The sequence below is a fragment of the Hyaena hyaena genome, unplaced genomic scaffold (assembly GCF_003009895.1).
Source record: "Hyaena hyaena isolate Hyena2069 unplaced genomic scaffold, ASM300989v1 scaffold_77, whole genome shotgun sequence".
Lineage (NCBI taxonomy): Eukaryota > Metazoa > Chordata > Mammalia > Carnivora > Hyaenidae > Hyaena > Hyaena hyaena.
The window spans coordinates 3,018,358-3,037,316 of NW_024080708.1; the positions used below are offsets into that span (position 1 = coordinate 3,018,358).

At 51.7% G+C, this 18,959-nt stretch overlaps 1 protein-coding gene across 1 annotated transcript in view; it reads right to left on the bottom strand.

Moving 5' to 3' along the window:
* Positions 1-17,980, bottom strand: part of FRMPD3 (FERM and PDZ domain containing 3) — a 78,080-nt gene extending 60,100 nt beyond the window's left edge. Inside the window, exon 1 of the mRNA XM_039233545.1 lies at positions 17,914-17,980. The gene's annotated coding sequence lies outside the window, so the exon portion shown is untranslated. The remainder of the gene's footprint in view (positions 1-17,913) is intronic.
* Between the last annotated feature and the right edge of the window lie 979 nt (positions 17,981-18,959).

Sequence of the window (18,959 nt, forward strand, 5' to 3'; positions counted from 1 at the left end):
TGGCCACGGCACCCGAGAGTTCCCACACTTAGCTTTCTGCGTCCTCTGGAACCAGCAGAGGCAATCATGGCCTCATATCTCAGGCTGGAAAGACGAGTCTAGAAAGGAAAAGCCACTATCTACAGGGCCAGAGCCAACAGAAAAAGCTGTTGCCACAGAACTTGACATTAGAGACAGTCCTTTCCTCCAAGGTATGGGGACTCTCTAGAAGGAGTGTAAATGCAACTATGTTATTATGAAAGTTAACTGGTATCACCCACTAAATTGGCTAGTAACTCCCTAAGGGAAACCAAAACCTTGAGGAGGGGACCACCAAACAGGGAAGTAAGTGGAAAAGGGAGGTGCAGTCATTTCAGAATACACCTTCATGAAGTCCTTGTGCAATCATAAACTTTAATACCCTTAGATCATATGTAAGAATTAACTATTTAGATGGCATATATAAACAAATGTGCTAATGCTGAGGACCGTTACTGTACACAATTGTACATAATGCCAACTTATTTCAGTTAATGCAACAGCTGGAAAACGGCTCCTATGGGCAAGCAGGGGAGCTGTGTATTGTCGTTGCCAGAGGACCTGAACCCCAATGAGCTCGGAGAAGAAAAATCGCCACCCCAATACTTCCGAGAGACTGCAGATGGCTCTCCCGATGCCCACAAATGAGGTTGCTGAAGTTTAGGAAAATTTCACAAGGACTTTCGGAAGGTTCTACAGCAAGGGCCAGGGTGAGGCAGACTGCAGGCAAGGATGGGTCTGAGCACAGTCTTCAAGTGAAGAGCTCTGAGGGATGAGGGCATGGGGACCATGGGGCTTGTGAGAGGTCACCGGGTGCCAGGGGCAGGAAAGGAGGTAAAGAGGGGAGTGAATGGCCAATGGGCAGGACAGGTGGAGGTGAAAGAGAGGACATGAGAGCCAAGAGACTCAAAACCTTACCTCCCTGCATCGGCACCGCTCAGCCCCCAGGCTTTCTGGTCTAACAAGTGGAGTTGAATTCCCTAGTCCCAGTGTGTATATGCTTGAAAATTCAGATTCCAGGCAGAGCCCTTCTGAACAAGATACAGAGGGGCAAGAGATACTTAATCAAACTAGTATAAGGTTTGTAAAAGAAGTGGGAGGTTCTGACACCATGAAGGGGATTGTTAGCAGGCTAAGGATACCAAATTCCTCAGTTGCAAATGGTTTCAAGTGAGTTGGTTGTTTATCAGGACACAAATTCGATAATTAGACTTCAGGACTATTTATCAGGGGGTAGGAGATTTAGAGTAATTGCACAAAAGGAGAATTCATAGTCTTGGGCTTGTCTCTCTCAGAGAAGAACTCAGGAAGGAAGACAGACCATGGCTCACTTAAATCCAGTCACATCAACTCTGGCTGCACCCAAGCTGGCTTGGGGTGTGTCTGTCGCCCCTTACAGAGGCAGAAGGGGCTGATCAGGATGAGGTCAGGACTCCTGAAGACAAATTCAGAAACTGGCTCCTTCCCTCTCGTGCTGGTAAGACTGGTCATTTTTCAACGAAGGTCACTCAGACGCTGGAACATGGCTGGCCTCTAGGCCCACCGCTAGAGGACGGGGCCTGGATGAGGGTGGCCTCAGGCTGGCACCTCTCTCATTTCTGCTCCTGGTAGAAGGCAGGAGCTCAGCCTTGAAGGGAGCCAGAGAACATCTTCCTGCGGCTGCCATCTTGCCTCGCCTCAGGAGCTACTTCCGAAATGAGCCCTTTGCTTTCTGTCTCCGATCTCATTGGCACTGAAAGAGCCTCTCCTTGGGGGTGACACCAGCTCGTTTCTGATACGGGCAACAGCCAGGGCAGGCTGGAGGATGAGAGCCTGTCGGGCTGTGCAGCCTGTGGTGTGGGGGGCAGGGACACTTGCCAGAAAGATCCAGGCGCTTGTGGAAATGTTCAGTACAGTGTCCTCAGCTCAGGGCCCCCTGGCTACTGCAGCCTCAGTTTTGCTGCCTTTTTCTTTTTCTGAAGCTGGGCACACTTTAGTCTCCACTGGGCCTAAGGCACAACCAATAATGATGCAGATAAACACTCCTGGAGCCAGAGGAACCGATAAGCTAAGAACCTTTTGTGACAGAAGCGTTTCTGCTTTATTGTTTTAACTCATGTGAATCCATCAACAAGTATTTATTGAGTGCTTACTCAGAGCTTCGAGGGACAAAGGAGTTAACAGATCTCTGCCCTCAAAGAGCTTCCAATCCAGCGTGGGGAGGAAAGAGAAAGGTACTCTGAACAACTAGAGTGGTAACTGAGAATAACATCTAAAGTCCATAATTAAGGTCTAACTTGTGTGTTCAGAGAAGGGGGTGGAGAAGCCACAGAGAGACCCATGGAAGAGGCAGGAAGTGTGCTGGATGGCAATGATGAGAAGAGAGACAAGAAGCTGAACTCTGTCTACGGGCACCTCCATGTTTTCCCAGGGATCCCAAAGGCTTCTCCTACAGCCGCAGACGTGTCTCTGGATATGCCTGAAGCACATTCAGCCCCGGGGCTGTCCCTAACTGAGCTGGGCTAACTCTCCCTAACTAGGTCCTCCCCAGAATCTGCAAGCAGCCCTTTCCTCACACTGCTTAAGCCTTCCCAAATGTCTCTGGTCAGGGAAGACACCTCCGTTAACAGCCCAGAAGGCCATTTTACAATGCAAATGGAAGTGGTCCCTTCCCTCCTGGGGTCTGCATCTTTCAGTGGCTGCAGCTCAGTCTCTCTGAAATTTGCTAAGTGCCTGGAGACTTGGGAGTGACAATGAAGGCAAGCAGTGACAGATGACAGGAGCTCAGCTGTCCACGGGGCATGTGACTTCCCTCCTGGGGGGGGGGGGGAAGGCAATTTGAAAGGTGTTTGGTTTCTGGTCCCTTTGAACAGGGCAACCCTGAGCAAAATAACGAAGCAGCCAGAGCTTGTGGCCCTCCCCAGTCCTAGCTTTGTTTCTGGGACCTGCTATGTTCTGTTGTTTGCCCTGCACATGCAATGCCTTCATTCTGATCCCTTCCTGCCCAAGGCCTCCAAAGGTGTCCACGCGCCCCACTCCAGTGACTTGGGTAAAAGCCTCACCTTTCTATTCTGCCTAATAATAAAGACACTTTATAGCCAGGTGGTTCTTTTCATTTTTACACCCATTATCTCATCTAAGAAAAGGTGCTTTCACATCCATTATCTCCTCACAGTCTCTAACTATCCTGCCAAATAGGCCCGGTGACTGCTCCTCCTCCATCCCAGTCTCCAGGCTAAGTGATGAAGAAGTGACCCATGGAGGCTAAGCACATTAGCAGCCCAGCCGTAGCCAAATCTCTCAGAGGGGGCCCACCATCCTGGCACCCCCACCTACAGCCACTCAGGGTCCTAGGCCCTCTGGCTGTTCAGTCTTCACCACAGGGCTGGCCCAAGCCCTCGGCCAGCAGCACCCCATGTCCTGGCTAAGTCTGGAAGGCCGGCCCACGTCCTAATTAACCTGTCTCTGATCCTGTTCACTCAGCGTTGCTGGGAGAATGAAATGAGATCATGGCTACAGAAGCACTTTGGAAGGTTAAACACATCACGCAGATGGAGAGGTGGCGATATTACTGGTAGCCTCTTTCAGGGTGGAGCAGGGGAAGGGAGCTGATGATAAACTTCACCTACTTCACGCAAACCCAGGCCCTTTCCCCAGCAACTTCTTGCCGGCAAGAGGCTGCCCCGCGATGGACTCTGTCCCCTCATTTCCCAGGCAGCTCTTTTCCTGATCTAACTATCAGATGACCTGGCTTTCTGTGGACATCCTGACACCAGTCCCTCTATAGGCTAAAGTGATCCCTCCTGCTGTCCAGAGAGAGACTGCTAGCTGGGTCTCCTACTGACAGCTGTTGCTAGGCAGGACGTGGCCAAAGGACACGTGAACTGAGAAGAAGATGGATTGATTCTGAGCTAATGCTCTCTGCCTGACACTTCCGGGCAGGAAGATAGAAATGTAACAGCTAGATTCCCAGGCATAGCTTTTCCTCCTTGCCTTTGGCTCCCTTTTCTTTACGTTTGGTTGGCTCCTTGGGGAGTCTTGTCCCTCCCCTCACAACTGGCAGGATTTGGAGCCTTGTGGGACCAATTAGCCATCTGATTCCAATCACAGGAGCATGACTCTCCCAGAAGCTCCAGAGATCCGGCATGGCAGCTGGGCTCCCAGGAGAGGCCATCTATTCCTGGTGTCGAGAATGAAAGCCCCATCCCTGGGGCTCTGAAGCAGCTGTTCTGGGGGTCCTCTTGTAAGGGCCTTGGACACAAACTCTTCTTGTAAAGGAGCCCTTGCTTTGGCTAGCTGCTTCTTACTCTACCAGTGCTGCTCAAACTCGACTGTGCATACGAATCACGTAGGGGCATGGCTAGAATGATTCTGATGCAGTAGGTCTGGAGTGGGGTCCGAGATTCTAGCAAATTTCAGGGTGGTGCCCACACTGCCAGTCTGCAGACCACACTTGAAGAAACGAGGGTCTAAAAGAACACTATTCTCAGACAATGGGAAGGCCACAATCAGGAGGGAGGATTGCGGGGCTTTTATTCCATTGGGTTATGGCATTGAAGGCCCCAGTTAGAACACAAATGCTTTCTTGGAAAAAAGACACATAAAGTCATGCCCACAAAGGACTCACTGGCTGAATCTGATTTATCCCAGGAGAGAACAGGGAAGGCTCTAAACGGATATGAAGTAAGACAAGTAAGGTTGTATTAGGGAAAAGGAGAGAAAGATCTGGATAGATTGGGCACTGCATGGCCCTACTGAAGAGTCTGGTCAGCAGAAGGACAGCTTGAGGACACGAGACATCTGGGACTAAGGTGAGGAACATGAAGAAAGAGAGGACAGTGCAGAAAACAACAGCAGCAGCCATTTACTGAGGCCTCACTATGCACCCGGCACTGTCCAACAACCTCTAAGTAGGCAGTATTACTGCCATTTTTTACAGAGGAGGAAACTGAGATTTGGGAGGAGAGATTAAGCAACTTGTTCCAGGATATACACCTGTACACACTGTGGTGGGACCACAATGTTAACCTAGGTCTGTGGGACTCCAGGGCTAATTTTCCTACATCATTTCATTTCTTTTTTTTTTTTTTTCAGTGTATTTACTTATTTTGAGAGAGAGAGAGACCCTGCATGTGCATGCCGGTAAGGGTCAGAGAGACAGGGAGAGAGAGAATCCCAACCAGGGATGTGGGATTCGACATGGGGGCTCAAATCCATGGACTGTGCGATCATGACCTGAGCCGAAATAGAGAGTCTGATGCTGAATGGACTGACCCACCCAGGTGCCCCTCCTACACCATTTCTGCCAAGAACCTGCAGACTGAGCAGATCCCCGGGCAGGCGATTAGGAGACTGGGTGGGAGGCTAGCAGACTGCTACTATGCAAGTGAATGGAGACACGCCCTCGTGTTGTCTTGTCAAAGCAGCCTCCCTTGAGTCACCTCACCAGATGAGACGTGTCGGAGACCCAAGCCTCAGAACCGACTTCCCACATGCCTCTGAGTCTTCCCTCCCATTCGGGAGACTCAGCTCACACGGCCCCGTGTGCCTGTTAATTTCAGTTATCAGTGGAAAGAAGTCCACTCACCTCTGGTAACCCCTCAGAAACCCGGACACTCTTCCCCACGGTGGTTTGTTTGTACCCTAATGCCACTCTTCTCCCTTCCAACTCTTCCAACCCTTCCATTGTGCCCTCTGGAGCTCTCAGTTCACAGCAAATTCTCCTATGCAGTCAATTTATTCCCTGAAAGTGCCCTTCACCTCCTCCCCCAATGAAGGTCTGATTGATTCCTCGAGAGCATCACTTGCCAACCAGCGCTTTCATATGGAAGCTGGGTTTTTGGTTTTGTTTTTTTCTGCTCAAATCTCAAGACCTTCAAGACCCACATGTGGGGTAGGCATCCTCCGTGCTTGCCAACGCCACCTCTGGGCCATCACTCCTCTTTCCTTTTGCAAAAAATCCTGCTCCTTTGAGAAACATGCCTGCTACCCACCCCTACCACCCTTTCTCCATCGCCACTGCTATCTACAACCCCCTGGTTAGTCCCCCCCCCCCCTTTCACTGAGGACTTCAGTTCCTGGTCACGTGTGATCTTCATATCTACTCCAATACTTCTTATTTTATTGTGGTAAGATATATATAACATGAAATTGACCATTTTAACGATTTTTAAGCATACTGTTCAGTGGCATCAGGTTTACCGCACTGTTGTGGAAGCATCCATACCATTCGTCTCCAGAACTTTCTCATGCCAGAGTGAAACTTTGTACCCAGTAAACCCAACTCCCCATTTCCCTCTCCCAGTCCCTAACAACTACCATTTTACTTTCTGTGTCTATGGATTTACCTGTTCTAGGAACCCCATGTAAGTGGACTACTACAACATTTGGTCCTTTGTAATTGGCTTATCTCACCTAGAATAATGTCTCCAAGGTTCATCTGTGTGGGAGCAGAGTTTGGAATTCTCTTCCTTTTTGTAAATTTTTTTTAACACTTATTTATTTTTGAGAGACAGAGACAGAGCACAAGTGGGGGAGGGGCAAAGACAGAATGAGACACAGAACCCAAAGCAGGCTCCAGGCTCTGAGCTGTCAGCACAGAGCCCAACACAGGGCTTGAACCCACAGACTATGAAATCATGACCCTAGCTGAAGTCGGATGCCCAACTGACTGAGCCACCTAGGCACCTTTCTTCCTTTTAAAGTTTAAATAATACTCCATTTGCATGTGTATGGTACATTTTATTTATGTGTCAATGGAGACTTGGATTGTTTCCACCTTCTGGCTATTGTGAATAAAGCTGCCAGTGAGCATGAGTGCACAGTTATCTGTTGGAGTCCCTGCCTTCCTGTCTTTTGGGTATATACCCACAGGTGGAATTGTTGGATCATATGGTAATTCTATGTTGATTTTTTTTCAAGGAATTGCTCTATCATTTTCGACAGTGGCTGCACCATTTTAGGTTCTTTTTTTTTTTTTTAAGATTTTGTTTTGTTTTTGTTTTTTTTAATGTTTTATATATTTCTAGGAGAGAGAGAGACAGCGTGAGCAGGGGAGGGTCAGAGAGAGAGGGAGTTACAGACTCTGAAACAGGCTCCAGGCTCTGAGCTGGCAGTCAGCACAGAGCCAGACGCGGGGCTCGAACCCACGAACCGCGAGATCATGACCTAAGCGAAAGTCGGACGCTTAACCGACTAAGCCACCCAGGCGCCCCCTTTTTTTTTTTTTTAAGATTTTTTTATGTTTATTTTTGAGAGAGTGCAAGCGAGGGAACCTCCTAAGCAGGCTCTGAGCTGCTGGTGCAGAGCCTGATGTGGGGCTCAAAGTCACAAACCATGAAATCAGGACCTGAGCCGGGATCAAGAGTCAGACGCCTAACGGACTGAGCCACCCAGGTGCCCTGCACCATTTTACCTTCTTAACTACAGTGCAAAATCTGATGTCTTCACATCCCTCTCAACACTTGATAGTATTTTCTTTTTTTTTTTTTTTTTTGATAACCACCATCCCAATGGCTGTGCCCGCTGCAAACTCTTGATATCATTGTTGATGAATTCAACATGCATGAGGTGATGGGGACGCCTGCAGCAACTGCTTCCCCCCCTTCACCAGGTTAGTCGCTCTATCGTCACACCTAGACTTTGGGTGGTCATCAGATACCGCACCACCTCCCCAGTCGTCCTCGCCAATCTGCCATTCATTCCTTTCCCATTTATCCTGGCAGTTTACCTCCCACAGGACTCCCACTGCAGGAATAACCAGAAGCATCATGATCACTTATTCACTTCCCACTTGGGATTCACTTTTCCTGGAAATCTCTTTCTTCCATTCTTTGTGTTCCATTCAAGTCTCAGCTTAAAGGTCACCTCCTCAGAGACATCTTCCCCAAACCTTTCTCTTATTTACTTTCTTTTTTTTTTAAGTTTACTTATTTTGAGAGAGACAGAGACAGCGTGAGTGGGAGAGGGTTAAAGAGAGAGGGAGACAGAATCCAAAGCAGGCTCTGTAACTGTCAGCATAGAGCCCAATGCATGGCTTGAACCCACAAAACCGCGAGATCATGACCTGAGCTTAACTGACTGAGCCACCTAGGTGCTCCTCCCTTATTTACTTTCTTACTGTCCCTGAAACTTCTTATCTTTATTTCCCTTCATGTCCAAATTAGAGTTCCTGATCTACCATTATGACCATTCTCCTGCACCTGCTTTTAACCCCCTTATTTTCTCACCCTTCGCTATTCTTGCCTTGCAAAACCTCATTCCTCGATGACCTCAACCATATGCATTCTCCGTGCCTGCATCCAAGTAGCTGAAGGCAGCTGGAGAAAAACCACATGATGGAGTCCAAGGGTTTCACTTCATATTCACAGTCTCAAACCTGGTGTGGGTTCACAATGCTGTCTGGCCACCACTTTCTCACTCTCTAAGATGATTATTTCATAGCCCCTCCTTTTTGGTTCATCTTCTGCACCTCCCCATTGGCCCCAATGAGCCTCATTAGATGACCTTGTCCCATACATGATTGAGAAAACAAACCATCAAGTGAGAGCTCCCTCCTTCGTCTTACCATCACCAAATCTATACTGCACCCTGCCTACACCTGTACTCCGATTCCTTTTCCCTTCCAATTAAAATGGAGGATGTTTCTTTTCTTCTGCCAATGGCAGATCTCTTCATTTATGCTCTGGTACCATTCCCTCTCATCTTCTCAAGGATTTTGCTCCTTTGGGCATTCACTCTCTTCCCTAAGTCATCAATTCTCCACCTCTCTAGAATCATGTTAGCATGCTGATGGAAATAGCCCATCCTTAAGAAAAGAAACTGAAACCACTTCCCTCCGTGCCATAGTCCCCTTACACTGTCCCTTCATCCTCCTCCCCTTCACAGAAAAGCTGCTCAAGAGTTTTCCAAGGGTATTGTTTCTACTTTGTCATCTCCCCCTTGCGCCTCAGTCCATTAATAATCTGGCTTCTACATCCATTGCTCCACAGAGTTGCTCTATTAGGGTCATCGATGGCCTTGAAGGTCAACTCTCAGTTTTCATCTTACTCAACCTCTCATTGGCTTTGGGAAGAGTTGGCCATTCCTTTGAAGTGTTCTCCTCTCTTGACTTCTGTGAGGGTCTTCTGAGTCTCCAACGACTTCTCTGCCTCTTTTTTCTTCATCTCTTTGGTGGGCTTTTCTCCTCTGCTACTGAATCACCAGATGGTGTCATTCTTCCTGACTCAGTCCCAAGCCTTCCCTTCTCTGCTCTCTTTCCAGGTGGTTTCCTCAGTCCCCTGGCTTTTTTTTTTTTAATTTTTAAAAAATATTCATTCATTCATTCATTCAGAGAAGGAGAGAGCAGTAGAGGGGTGGAGAGAGAGGGAGACACAGAATCCAAAGCGGGATCCAGGCTCTGAGTCGTCAGCACGGAGCCTGATGCAGGGCTCAAACTCACTAATTGTGAGCTCATGACCTAAGCCGAAGTCAGTGCCACCCAGGCACGCCTCCTCAGTCCCCTGGCTTTAAATACAACCTGTATGTACACAATCCCAAATTGGTATTCTACCCACACCATTTCTGTGAGCTCCCAAACTCTTATATTCCAAAACTCTGTTCGGACATCTCTGCTTTTATGTCTCACAGGGATCTCAAACTTAACATGTCCAGAATTGAACTCTTGATTCCCCTCCCCCACCTCCCAGTCTAGGCCTCTCTCAGTTTTCCTCATCTCACTACGTAGCACCATCATCACTTTAATAACTCAAGCCAGAAACCTCGGAGTCATTCTTGAGTCCTATCTCTCTCTTTCCATCACAGTTCCCCACTGCGACCCCCCCAACAGCGAATCCCTTGGTAAGTCTTGGCCGCTGTTCCTTCTCAATGTGACCAACACTCTCCATCTCCATGGCTATCCCCCTGTTCGAGTGACTATCATCTGTCTCCTGGATTGCTGCAGACACCTCTGTCTTGGTCTCCCTGAGGCTGTGGCTGCCCCCTCCTCAGTCTGGTCTCTATAGATAAGGCAAAGTCCAAATCAGATCCTGCTGCTGGTTCCCTGCTTCAAATCCTACACACGTCTTTCACTACAAGTGAATAACATCCAAAGTCTTCTTTCATGGCCTATGAGAGGCTCTGTGTGATCTCCTCCTGTCCTCCTTGCCAAACCCCTCTTAAGCTATTCTTGCTGTTGCCTGGTACATTCTGGCCCCACTGGCATTTTTTTCCATTTCTGAACACATCAAGTTCTTTGCTACCTCAAGACCTTCCACTTGGCATTCTTTTCTCATCTGGAAAATTCTTTCCCCATTCTCTACATGGCTGATCTTACACCCTTCAGGTCCCCACTTAAGTATCACCTCTTCAGAGGCCAGAGGCCTTCTCTGAGAACTCTCCCCTGGTTATCCCCATCAGTACAGCCTGTTCATTTCCCTCAAGAGACTCATCGCGATATACATTCATTTATGTATTATTTGTCTATAAACTCCATAAAAGTACTGACTGTGTCTCTTTTGTTCAACATGGCATCTCCCCCACCTAGCATGGTACCTGACACACTGCAGGTGATTAATAAATATTTTCTAAATGGATTGATGGATGCCTGGGTAGGGGTGATTCCGAGGCATACAGATTATGATCCCTAGGCCACTCCATGCAATTCATTATCAAATGCCTACTGGTTCTGTCTCAGACTGTGAAAGACAGATTTCTGGATGGGGAGTCTGGCCAGTGGGAGAAACCCCTCAACATCTCTGGCCAGATACGAAGGTGGGGAGTGAATGGAGTGAAAGGAAAAGTATGGGAGGTCTACGATCTAAGAAGAAATTGAAGCTGGCATGGCTCCAGTCCTTTTAGGGGTATGAGGGTAAGAAATCCAACAGTTTGTTCCTTCTCAGGGGAGGAATATTTCTTTAAAGGGCAAATAATTCTTCTTTCAGAATGGCCAGAGGTCCGGAGGGTGGGCAGATGCCTTTGGATAGCCTTTCCCACTCTTGGCAGTCTCTAGGTAGAAGATCTGTTTTTGTTTTTGTTTTTTTTAAGTTTATTTATTTTGAGAGAAAGCAGAAGTGGGGGAGGTGCAGAGAGAGAGAGAGAGAGAGAGAATCCCAATCAGGCTCCATGCTGCCGGCAAGAGCGGTGAGATCATGACCTGAGCCGAAGTCAGATGCTTAACCAACTGAGCCACCCAGGTGCCCCAGATCTGGTTATCTTCTGAATGTTGCCTCCCTCTTTCCATCCAGTTCTTCATGGCCCTGCAACTTCCTCCTCAGCTGAGCCTGGAGAGGCATCTTCTAGAAAACCTGCTGGTGTCTGGATTCATTTTCTGGTTGTTGAAACAGTTGCTGTTCCCCAGTGGGGTGGGATGGAGAGCACCTGTCACCTGTCGTAGCAGATCATGAGGGAGCAGGTAGAGAGCCAGAGGCTGTCTGTTCTTCCACAAATACCTGGAAGCCTGGAGTCACCTCACAAAAGACCAATGCCATGATGCTCCTGAACGGACGCTGCAGAGGACCCTCTGGGAAGCCGGCCCCCTGCTCCTCCTTACTTCTCCCCTCAGGAGCTACATATCCAATAGACTTAGACATGTTGCCTAATAGGCCCAGACATGCTCCTAAACCCTTCCTGCTGAGGCTGCCAGCCCAGTGACAGATGTGAGGACTGTGCCAGATGTGAGGCTGATGCCATATGGCACTGTGGGTCATAAGGTCTGAAGCTGCTGCCACTGAACTGTGGCAGAGTTGGTGGGGAGATCCTCATATTTTAGCCCCCACTCACCCGTCACTGGCAGAGGCAGGGAGGGCGAACAGAAGCAAAGATGTATTCACAGGAGTTTAAAGGAGGTGTCATGGCACTCCAGAGAGCCCTGGGCACCCCAGCCCCCACCTTCCATATACCATACCAAGTACTTCTCGAGGGAGGCGGAGGCAGAGGCAGAGATGCAGCTAGAGGGGGAGAGAGAGAGAGAGAGAGAGGAATGGAGGGGAAGCCCGCTAAGTGGGAAAGGGGGCCAGACAGAGCTGGCGTGGGGGTGTGGCAAGAAGCAGAGCAAAACATAGAAGTGGAGATGTGAGACAAGAGAAGGGCCTCAGAGACCGTGAAGAACAAAGGACAGGACTGACGAAGGCAAGGCCAACAGAGGACCCATGGCCACCAACTCCACCAACTTGTATTGGCTCTTTGGGGGCTGCTCCAGTGCCTCACCTGCTCTCTAAATGCCCATGGGCCACCTACAGCTCCGCCCCCAGTCTTCAGCAGCTGTGAAAGGGCCACGTGGCAATGAGAACCTTCTGGTACGGGACTTGGGGTGCTCAAGCTCTCTGGGGAGGCGCACTGTGGTTATGCATACTGACACCATGACGGCCCTCTCCATTTCACAGATGGGGACATGGTGAGCAGGGGTGCATCTGTAATGTCCCAGGGAAGACACCTGGGGTGCCATCCTGACCTGGGCCAATCCCCCAGTCACCAGAGGCCATATTTTTCTTGGGAAAAAGAATGAGATCAAGAGGATAAAATAGGGAGGGGAGAGAATTCCAGAAGCCGGGAGGCAATGGCCATGATGGGAAAAGTGGAGTTGGCACGGGAGGGAGCAGCAGGCCTGAATTCTTCCCCTCAGTGAACACATCTCTCCAAGGCCAGGCTGGGCTGAAGCACTCTGGCACAGAATGCTAGGCCGGGAGAGGGTCCCTGGCCACCCAGAGCTCTCTCTCCTCTTGGATCCTAGCCGCTAGGCTGCCAAGGGCTGAACTGTAAACAAGGCTTGGAGGCCGGATAGGGGGAGCAGGTGTGGGCAGGAGCTGCTGGGAACATCCCAACAAGTAGCTGCCTCCAGCAGCCAAAGATCCAGGGCTCAAATAGCATCCCTCTGGGGGCTGCCTTGCAGGCTCTGGCTGTATAGGGCCTTCAGAAAAGCCTCCTGAAGCCAAACAAGGGCCTACTTGGCTGGCTGGCTGTGCCGCCTCCCTCCTCTCTGTGAGGATGTCAGGCAGTGACAGCCTGGGCCACCGGCCTAGGATGCCCCCAGCTCCTAACTCTGGTCAAACCGCCGAACCTCAGAGTTGGCAGGGGCCTTGGAAGTTATTTACTTCACCCCTGCCCACCCTCTGCTGACTTCCAGAAGCAGCTGGGGAAGGTTTGCTAGAGGAGGGGCCATATTTGGGCCAGTCCAGACAGAAGGCACTGTGAGCAGGCCTGGAGACAGAAGGGAGCAGGGGGGCTATGGCAGGAGCGTGAAGATGACAGCCCGAGTAGGGGAGGAGGTGCTGGGAGAGGTTGGCTGGGAAGTGGGAAGCTGAGAGGTTTACTCTCCCTCTCCCTCTCCCTCTCCCTCTCCCTCTCTCTCGTCTGGTTCTGCTGGGGCAGAAGGTCTCCTCCCCAGTGCCCCCTTGGGGAGCTTCTGAGGAGATAGGCAGGCCAGTCTAGTCATACCTGGACAGAGAAAGGCAGATCTATCCCACGGCTTTGCCTAGATGCCCATCTGCCCCCTCCCTGCCTGACACGATGCAGGTGGAATCTGAGGCCCAGGCACCATGCCCAGCAGGCACCAGGCTGACCTCCTGTGAGGGAACAGACAGGAGCAGCCCTTGGCTTCCCCGCTGTGCTCCATCTTCAAGCTGTCTGTCCAGGAGTACCCAGGTGGGGGCACTGCAGAAATCAGGCCAAGAGCAACTCCACAGAAGAGGTTATGTGAGCAGAGGCTCGGTAATTCATATCACCCCATCTGGGGGTGTCCAGAGATGCCAAATACAGCTTCTGGATGAGACCCCTTCTGTCCTGCCTGATTGCATCTTTCTGCTGAGAGGGAAAAACAAATTATAAGGTCTTTTCTAAAGAAAAGGAAGATCCTGGGGCACCTGGGTGGCTCAGTCAGTTGAGCATCCGACTTTGGCTCGGGTCACGATCTCACCGTCCATGAGTTGGAGCCCTGCGCCGGGCTCACTGCTATCAGTAGAGAGCCTGCTTCTGCTCCTGTCTCCCTCTCTCTCTCTGCCCCTCCCCCACTCGCGCGCGCGCGCGCGTGTGTGTGTGTGTGTGTGTGTGTGCACGCGCGTGCACTCGCTCACTCAAAAAAAAAAAAGCATTAAAAAAAGAAAAGAAAGCTCCTATGGAATCAGAAAAGGGGGAGGGAGGTTGGTGAACTCTCTACCTAAGAAAAAAAGCCAAGGGCAGGTGCTGAGTTACTGTATCAGAGAGCATGAGTTAGCACCCAAACACTCTGCACATCCCCTGTGTTGTTAGTCTGGTGGTGGGGAGGGAGGGAGATGCAGTCTGTTTCCTGGAGGTGAGGGGCAGTAAATTTGCAAACTTCAAAGGGCCTGTGGGCTTGTCTCTGGGTGGGGGTGATAAGGAGATTGCACCTTACTCTCCAACCAGGCTTGGGGGAGACAGAATCCTAGGGGATCCTGAGAACCTGCAGGCTACCTCCTCAGCAACACAGATTCACCGACGGACCTCAGACTTGACTCACTAAGGTAGAAAACCAGACCCAGGCATTTTAGAAAGAGCCAAGAAGGGTAAGGAAAAAAGGCTGTGTGTGGGGGTGGGGGTGGGGGGCTTCCTTGCCTAACCCTCAGTTACCCAGAATATTCTATTAACCAGAAAAGCACTTCCCCAAGAGTTTACGTCTTGGCATTATTTGTATTTTTTCAGTGATTAAAATCCACAGAGTTGGGACTCGATCGCAGAATAATGCTAGTTGTGCTCCTATCTCCCTCCTTGTAAGGGGAACAGTAGCAGAGACCCTTGCTTGAGTCACGGGCTCCCTCCACCAGAGTTTAGATGCATTCATTCATGCATTTATTCATATATGCAATAAAAATTTACCAAGTACCTCCTATGTGCCGAGCATGGTGCTGGGTACTGGAGACAGGAAGATAAAATAGGCCCAGTCTCTCCCTTCGCTGTGGTCTGAGATGGGGGCAGGTGTGTGAACAAATATAAAACCATGTGTCACCTGGAACCACAAGGGGCAGCAGAGGATGTTATGAAAGCGCAGAGGAGGGCCCATTCCCCACCGCCCCCATGATTTCCAGAAGACGCCCCGCCCCCCTCAACTAAGCTGAGTGGCGAAGGTGAATAGGAGTCCCGCAGATGGCCAAGGAGGAGAAGGACCTTCCAGGAAAAGAATGTCAAATGTGACAGCGAATGAACGAACAATAAGGAAGATTCAGGAATGGGGGAAACCTCTAGGTGTTTAAGCCTCTGCAATGAAAATGAGAAATCATAGAACAAATTCAGGCAAAACTGAAGGGAATCTTTCATTTCTGGTTGCGGGAATGAGGGCAGAGGACTCGTGCTACCTACTGGCCCCTTTCGTGTGGCCTTGTGAGGTGTGGCGCTGCGCTCAAAGGAGGCCACACTGATGACTGGGGACACAGCCCAGCGCTGGGGTTACTAGCGGCACCTCCTATGCATCACCCAAAAGCTACACATGGAAGGCCCCCCACTCCATATCAGAGAAGAAAGAGGGAAGGGTAGGTCTCCAGCGGATACACTGAGATGTACCCATGGTAACGGAGACCAAAGTCACAAAGCTCACATGCCTTACTATGGCCACACTGAAGAGGGCCCGCTGAAGCCAGCTCTATTTAATGGGCCAGGGCCAGGGCCAATGGTGGGGTCCCCCTGCGGGGCCATATGTGACGCAGAAGAGCCCGTCCTACGTTCTGTTGGGCCCATGGGGACCATCCTGGGGGAAGAAAGGCTGACTATCAATAGGCACAACAATACGACTACTCAAGCATAGGCAGTATTTCCTACTACTGAAATCCTGGCCAAGACACAAGCCCCCTCTCCCACCCCAGGACGTGGGAAGATGGCTTTGCTCAGCATTGCAAGCGAGGCTCTAAAAACTTTTCAGAAAATGATTCCTCACAGAGGTACTCAGATAGAGCCATAATGCTGGATTAGCAACTCCAAGCCAGCAGACCAGACACTTGTCTAATTAATAAAACTTATAAAGCAGAACAACTTCTTGATGTTGCAGGCGCGGCACTTAGTACAATAACAAAACCCAAATCCACGCAGAATGCTGCATGTTTTCTGGGAAGCCCTTTTTCTACAACTTGTACGATCCCTTTGTTCATGTCAACAGGGGCTGAGGAAGGGAGGGAACAGTGCAGAGCTCTGGGCAACTGGCTGGGGAGGCCACAGCTCAAGGGGCCCGGCTAGGCTAGGCAAGGCGATGAGGGAACGTCTGCCTCTTGCACAAATCTGCCAAAGGGGAGCTCCAGCCTGGGCTCTGGAGGCAGTGGATGTGGGCTGGAATCCCAACCCTGTGGCAGGTTACTCAGTTCCCTCATCTGTAAAATGGGGCTCATGATAGTACCTACTTTAAAGTACCTCCCTGTAGATTAAATATAAAAAGTGAGTGATTAATCGATAGTGGCTATTAGCAATGATTATGATCATTGTTCTACTGAGGCACCTACTAACAGGACCTGCTGTCCTGTTACGGCCTACTGGGTTTGCCTTTCTCCACAGAATGTAATGAGGGTGCTTCAAATCAGTTTGGACCTTGGGCTCTGACTTATGATCTACAGAATAAATAAACTTTTTCTGTGGGGAAAACAAACCATTTTACAACATCATTAAAGCCAATTTCTCACAACATTTCTTGCGGTTAAGAGTGGGGGTGCTCAAGTAAGACTGGGTGGAAATCCCAGCTCTGCTTCTCCCCCGCTGTGGGACCTTGGGCTTGTCCACCTCAATTTCCATCACTTCCATTTCCTCATCTGTAAAATGGGGCTAATGTGAGGATCGACCTCGCAGCGTTGTTGTGAAGATTAAACATACTACGTGTAAAGCACTTAAAGCTGTGCCAGGCACACAGAGAGCCCTGAGTGAGTGCCAGCTACTGTTCTTGTACACGGATTCTTACTGCTACCTAAAGAGCTCCTTAGCACAATGCTTGGCACAAAAGCAACGTGCCTAGTGTGATCATCGGTGCTCTCAGCAACGAAGAGTGACTGGGGGCAGAGGAGTGAAAGGGAGATGGGGGACTGTTCTGAGCAGGGGACTAAGTGACTGAGGATGGATTCACCTTTGTGATCTCGGCCAACTCTCCCCCCGCCCCCACCTCGATTTTACACAGTTCAGGAAAAGAAAGTGACAGGTACGCCCTGCCCAAACCGATTTGCTGAGGTTTCTACGAGTAACGCACCACCTGGTAGGGTGGTCTTGTTTCTCAGCCCCGCGACGCTGCGTGAACGCTGTGAGCATTCCAGGGCAGCAGCGTAGGCCAGCCTGGGCAGCTGGGCCCTGGGGAAGCTGGGGCGCCCCGTGGGGGGTGTGGGTGGGGTGGGGGGTGCAGGGCGTCTCGTCTCGAAGCCCGGACGCTGCCGCCACTGGGGCTCCTCGCCCAGGGAGTGGGGGATGGGGGCAGCCCGGCGTTGGGGGCGGCGGGGAGGGCGGGGCCTGAACCCCAGGAGGGGTCACCTCTGTCCCCCCCCTCGCCAACTACTGCCTCCCGGCTTCCCACTCTCCCTGCTCCTGCTCTTCCTCCTCGCTCCCCGCCCCCCGCTCCAGCGGAAAACTTCCCGCTCACGCCGCCACTTTTCCATGGGCGTCCAAACCCTCAGCCCCGCGCATCTCGTCTTCCAGTTTCCTCGTGGGCTGTGCGGCGAAGGGGCCCGCGGGCGGCCCGACGCCCGGAACGGCTCCTTGGGGGCTCGCGGCTCCGGGCGGGGTGGACGGAGGTGGGCTCCCGACGCGCCAACTCCGTCTACCGACTGCGGGCGCCGAGGGGGCGCGCACCCAGGCCCAGGGGCCCGTGCCCACGCCACCCAGAGTCACTCCGAGGGGCCGGCGGGGGCCCAGGCGCTCGGCTGCCGACCCCCCAAGCTCCCCAGACGCCAGCCTCGGCGGCAGGGCGCCCCGCTTTCTGGCCCCCTCCCAGGCGAGCTCGACCCCGGCCGCTCGGAGCGCCATACTTACTGTCGGGGCCCTCTCCGGGCCGGGGCTGGGCGGCCGCCCGGCCCCGGGAACCCTGTCGCCGTCTCCCCCTCGCGCTGCCCCCGACTGTGCCCCGCGCCGACCGGAGCGGCAGCGGCGTCTGTAGGAAGAGAAAGATCACGACTGCCTTAGAAACCCAGCCCCGGCTGTGACCAGAATCTTAAAGAAGGAGGCGACTGGCTCGGCCCCAGAGCCGCGGCTGAGGTGGCGAACTAGCGAGGCCGCTGGTAAACACGGCGTCTGCTGCCTCGCGCCCGCCCCGCAGTCCGCCGCGGAGGAGCCCCCGCCTCCCGGCCCCCCTGGCCAGGCCCCCGCGGGGGAGCCGGGGAGGGGCCGTGCGGATAATCCAGCGAGCGCTTGGTGCCGGCCCCCGGGCTTCACATCTATTTTCTCACCCCGGCATCCTCCCCAGCTGACAGAAATTAAAACCGACGTCCAGGGGAGCAAAGCAAATCACCCCAGATACGCGGGCTAGCAGTAAGTGGCGGGGCCCAGCTTCGACACCAGTGGGATCTCAAATTCCGCTGCTGCCAGCCTCGGGAGCCACTTCGTGCTGCTGCAAAGCAACATTTGAATACCCGCGTCTCCACCTCCCGTGTCCCCATTTTGCTGACAGCACTGGGGACGAGTGGCAACTCCAGGCCAGTTTGCTGATGAGGGTGGAGGTGGGGACCTTGGGAGGCCGGATACTGATTGCGGTGCCTAGTGCCAGGGAGTGGCCATCCCTCTTTACCTCAGACCATTCACCTACGGTGTGCCAGGCCTTGTGGGACACAGAAGAAGGTACAGGAGATTAATACATGGTATATTAATTAGCACATGGTATATATTAATATGGTCCAGGTGCCATACAGGAGACAGGCACTGAGCCTGTGAGGTCTGCGTTATGCTAGAAGGATCCAAGGTGGGGGGAGGTGCAGAGGCCCTAAAGGAGCTCAGACACCCCTCCCACGGCAGAACCTCAGGGAGCCTCTGGCAGGGACGTGGGGAGAGACGAAGCTCAAGGGGACAGAGCGGGGGAGAGTGAT